The sequence below is a fragment of the Dendrobium catenatum genome, unplaced genomic scaffold (assembly GCF_001605985.2).
Source record: "Dendrobium catenatum unplaced genomic scaffold, ASM160598v2 fragScaff_scaffold_596, whole genome shotgun sequence".
NCBI classification, from domain to species: domain Eukaryota; kingdom Viridiplantae; phylum Streptophyta; class Magnoliopsida; order Asparagales; family Orchidaceae; genus Dendrobium; species Dendrobium catenatum.
In genome coordinates this window covers 267290-272896 of record NW_021319058.1, presented here as the reverse complement: position 1 = coordinate 272896, position 5607 = coordinate 267290, and the positions used below count along the sequence as shown (strand labels likewise).

General features: G+C 28.8%; 1 non-coding gene across 1 annotated transcript; it reads right to left on the bottom strand.

Moving 5' to 3' along the window:
- Positions 1–3457: 3457 nt before the first annotated feature.
- Positions 3458–3564, bottom strand: LOC114579646. The gene has a single exon (XR_003700744.1). It is a non-coding gene; the product is annotated as a small nucleolar RNA R71 (small nucleolar RNA).
- Positions 3565–5607: the final 2043 nt, after the last annotated feature.

The following is a 5607-nucleotide window of genomic DNA, read 5'->3' as shown; positions in this document are numbered from 1 at the left end:
CACGATTGTAGTGCAATACTCAGAGGGCGCCTTCGGGGAGTGGACGTAGGTCGAGTTGATCGAACCACTATAAACCCTTGTGTTCTTGGTTTTTACTGCTTCTGCATTTATTTTCTTCCGCGCTTATTTTTTTGTGATGATTTGGTTTCTATTCGTGCTTTGCCTAAAGAATTTTTTAAATACCAATTCACCCCCCTCTTGGTTAGCCTTGGGCCAGTTCTATAGGGCTTAATATCTCTAACAAACTTTCAAAGAGCACTAGCTAAACCCCCTCCTCCACCAGCATATCAGAGTCCATAGGATGCCTAGATAGATCATTTTGCTCACCTTGAGAACAAAGTGGATCAACATATTTAGCGGACCAACCAACAAAGAGAGGAGTTACCTCGATAACATAATGAAGACCACTCTTATTTTTAGGAGCAATTTTTTTTCAATTCCTCACTAATTTTAGCCTTTATCTCCTCCACCTGATTAGGGCCATCAAAATTTTTAGGGTTATCTTTTTTGTTTTATGCTTATTAGTTATTAAATTTTGTTTAGTGTTGCATTTTTGTTTGTTTTTTTAGCTAGTCCTCTATTTTGGTGATGTCAAAAGAGGTAGAAGTTTCTGCTTTGTTTGAGTATCTTTTTTAATTTTTTGTAATAGTAAAAAAATTGTGTGCTTACCTTTAAAGAAATTTCTCTCTTATTATTTTTTTCTTTTTGGATATCAAATTAAGGGGGAGAAAATTTTTAAAATAAATAAGTTTTATTTTTCACTTTAACAAAAAATGATAAGATTTTGATGATTATAAATATTATCTATTATACTAATCACAAATTGAGTTTTTTGCACAATAAATTAAGTTTTTATAGAAATTTTATAGGAAGCTCAAAGGTGATGGAATCAATATGAGGACCTGATAAAACTAAAATAATTGAACACAAAGAAAGTCTGTTAGAGTAAAGAAGGTTAAGAAAAAAAAGTGCCTCAAATTTAATTTTATTTTCTTGATTTTTTTGTACTATAGGTATATAGTGGGTTGAATAATTCAAGCATACACTCATACAATGAGGTATAATAAAAATGAAACAAAGTTGAATAAAATATTTAACTTTTTGTTAAATTGTACTTTATGATTCACTTCATATTATATGATATGATGACATTTTTGGAAGTTTTGAAAGTTAAGTGGCATAAATTAACAAAATTTGAAATTAAAAAAATTATATAACTAATCATTCAGTATGATATATAACATACTAGGCGGTCATTTATTCAAAATTTAAACTATTGAAATTTTAATATTTCTAAAAATATTCAAATTCAAAATTTAAATGATTTATACTGGTTGAAGTCATTCGTACAATAAAAAATTTAATTCCTTGTATCATTATATACTTATTTTGGAACCTATAATTAAGGGGTCAAGTAATATTAGATACTAGACTAAACAATTGATAAGAGAAAAATTGTATGTATTATAATGTTATGCTTTTCTTATGTTTTCTGGAAGAAACATATGAAAAATTTTAACCAGCGTCATATCACCATAGCCTACCCCAACACCATAGTACAGAGATTTTAGAAAATATATATTGGAGAACTTAGTGTTAAGGTGCTATACAAGAAGTGCTACAGTGCCAGATGGTGCTCCACAGTGCCACTTCACCTAGCACCATGGTGGGAGACAGTTGAACCAATGAACTGATGTGATTAATGTTGAATTTATTTGATTGTCCTATTGATATGCAGTGCCACCAACCAAATTCCACATTTCCAATTCAGTTATTTTATAAAAGTATAAATACTAAGCTTAGTGTTCATGAAAAGGGGCTAGGTTGGCATATTATGGAGTCATTTCTCTGTGTGTGAGTGAATGTAAGGGGTTGTTCTTCAGAGGGAGTGGATATTATACTTGTTTAATGTGTTATATTAGTGTAGATAAAAGTAGAGAAGTGTAAATGGGTCTATAAATTGGATCCAAATTAATTTTAACCTTTTTTATATTGTTTATCTGCTGCCTTATAGTTTGTTACTTGTTGTTTTGTTATGTGAAATAAAATATTTATGTTGCATAAAATTGTCTCCATGTGTTAATAAATATTTATTCTAAATCTATGACTATTTAAGAGCTATGTATTGCATATAGTAGGTTAAATTTTTATAGCATTCATGTTGTACGTAATTCCTCCAAGCTTCTCTTAGTTTATTTTTAGGCCTAACATAAACTTAAAACCTAGTATAATCTAGAGCTTTAATGGAGGAGTAGAATAACAATTAGGGCTTTTAAAACATAATCTTTCATTAATAAATAAAAATGGTGGTTAGGACTATGGGATCTTAAGGAGAGAGTAGAGCTATAGTTAGTAGGAATCCTAATTAATACTCTATTGATCTCAAAAGAGATGAGGAATACTTATACTCTAATTTAAAATGATTATATATAAAAACTCTAATGTAATTATATATTTTTAAATATCATATATTTAAAACTTCTATAAATAATGAATTTATCTCATGCATTTGTAGTTTTTTATTTTAAATTTGCACAACTTAGTTTTCATCAAAGGGAAAGATAAGTATAGTAGTTTAGTAGGTAGCTCTAAAGTTAATTTAGAAAATTTTAGGGATCCCCAAGGGTAAGATACTCTTATCATCAATTTATTACTTGACATGACACATGACCTTAGATAAAGTAGGAATTACACATTAACAAATTAAACCATCTTTAGAGAACTCAATAGTATGTGTGAGCTAAAATGAGGAGCTCAAAATTAATAAAATAGAACCCTATCAAGTTTTTGGGGTCATTGCTTTGGGAAGTTTTTAAAATTAATTATATTATTCTGCATGTTATACTGTTGAACAAGTTGTTAGTTTATTTTTTTTTTAAATTACCTACTTAGTGTTACCTCGCTTACTAATTAATTATTATTATTCAATGTTTTACATTTTCTATTTTATTACTTATTATTGCATGCATACTATTAAACAACTCGTAGAACTTCTATTTGACATTGAAATTGACAAGACCTTTAAGAAAATAGAAAAATTACAAAATTACAAAAAGAATTGAAATTGGTTGAATAAATTCTATAAAATGGTTAACTCAGATCACCTAAGGAATACACTTACCCTATGATTGAAGGCATTCATAAAAGCATAAATATACATAGCATTAATGATAATAATTTTTAATTAAAAATTGCAATATTTCAAATGGTGTAAAATTTTTAGTTTCGGGGAACTCCAATATAAGACCCTAATTTGCATATAACTATTGCTGAAATATGTGCAACCTTCAAATATAATGGTGTTTCTAATGATGTTGTTAGACTTAGGTAGTTTGTATTTTTACTTAGGGAATAACATTAAGATGCAGTTAACTTTATAGACCCCAAGCTCATTTAAAGTTTTGAATGGCCTAGCCCATAAATGTTTAAATAAATAATTCCCCCATCTAAAATTACTAAGTTTATAAATGATATCACTTATTTTATCCAATTAGATGGAAAATCTACTTATGAATAATGACATAGCTTTAAAGAATTCCTTAAGAAATGTCCTCGTCTTACTCTCCTTGATTGGATAATCATTCAAACCTTTTATAATTCCCTTGTAGGTTCTCTTAGATCAAACATTGATAATGTTGCTAGTGGTTCTCCGATGTCAAAGACTATTGAAGAGACATCTATTTTGATTGAGGATATAGCTACCATTAATTTTCAATGTCCAACCAAAAGAGTGAATCATAGTAAGGTCTTGAGAACTCAAAGTTCCCTAATCATGTATTCAAACTAAAGAAAGCTTTGTATGGGTTGAAGTAAGCAACTAGAGCCTAGTATGAAAGGTTGAGCACATTCTTCTAGATAGAAACTTTGTTAAGGATGGTGTAGAAACCACACTCTTTCTAAAGAAAGAAGAAGAAGACATACTCATAGAAAAAATCTATATTGATAATATACTATTTAGATCTAGAAATAGAAATCTTTTTGATAAATTCTCAAAAACTATGACTGAGGAGTTTGAGATGAGCATGATGGGAGAACCAAACTATTTTCTTGGATTTAGTGTGAAGAAGAAGGATGATGGAACTATCCTTAATCAATCAAAATACATCAAGGATATTCTTAAGAAATATGAAATGGATAACACTAAGGCAAAAAATACTCCCATGAGCTCTATTATTCTATTAGACAAGGACACAAATGATAAACTAGTTGATTAGAAGAAGTATAGAAGGATAATTAGACCACTCCTTTAATTGAATGGTAGTAGATATAATACCATGTTTAGTGTTTATCACTATGCTAGATTTTATGTAGATCCCAAATAATCTCACATAATTGCTGTTAAAAGAATTCTTAGATACCTTCTCGAAACCTAAAACTTAGGAATATGGTATCCTGGACATAGTACTTCCTTTAAGATCATAGGATATTTTGATTCAGACTTTATAGGATATAGATTTGATAGGAAGTACCTCTGGAACATGCCATTCATAGGATTAGCATTAGTCACTTGGTCTAGGAGAAAATAAAACTCAATAGCCCTATCTACCATAGAAGTTGAATATATTGTTATAGGGAGTTGTGTTACATAACTCCTATAGATTAAATAACAAATCTTAGATTTTGGACTACCTGTAAAGTCCATTAAAATCATGTGTGATAATACTAGTGTCATTTGCATATCAAAGAATCCAATCCAACATTCAAGGACCAAACACATAGTCATCATGCACCATTTCATTAGAGACCATTTGACAAAAGAGGATATAAAGTTACATAATGTAGCTATTGAAAATTAATTTGTAGATATATTTATAAAACCCCTAGCTTTTGAAACCTTTAGCACCTTAAGGACTAGACTAGGTGTTATATATATTCATGCTTAAATCATGAAGATTTGAAAATTAAAAAAAAAAAATGCTATTGTGTGTTTTTCTTTTAAATTTATTTAATGACAGTTTGTATTGGTTTTTCTTTTGTGCTCTATGATGTATGTGTTTCTCTTTAGTATGTATTATTTTCCTTATAAAAAAAACTCCCTAGTTTTGAAATGTTCATCTCGCAAGTGTGAGTTTAGGAAATAGAAAAATTATAATTCATATTATTTAACAATAATATTTTTCATCATTAAAAAAGGGAGATTGCTATAAATCTAGACCCAAGTCTTATGATTTTGATAATAAGAAATATTATTGGATTTCTTACAATGATATCTCATGTTAATTATTATTATTTCATATCTATTTTTCTATGCACTAACATTTATGGTCCACCGTTTACTTGCTAGTTGGATAAGCTCAAGATTGGGTAGACTAAGGTTAAGTATATTGTGAAGAGTCTATATTTTAAATTCTTATATATTTTTATCTTTCTTGAGTCAAATCATGTGTATTGTGTGGATACTAAGCTTGGAAACCATACGCATGCACACACACACACACTCAATGGAGTGAGTTAGTAATAATATTAGAAATGGGATATTTTTAAACTAATTATATTATATGATTCATATCATATTGTATGATCAGCTTTTTTTTTTTTTTTGAAGAAAAATCATAAAAAGGTTTATTAATCAAACAATTAACCTATACAATCATCAGACTCCTTCTC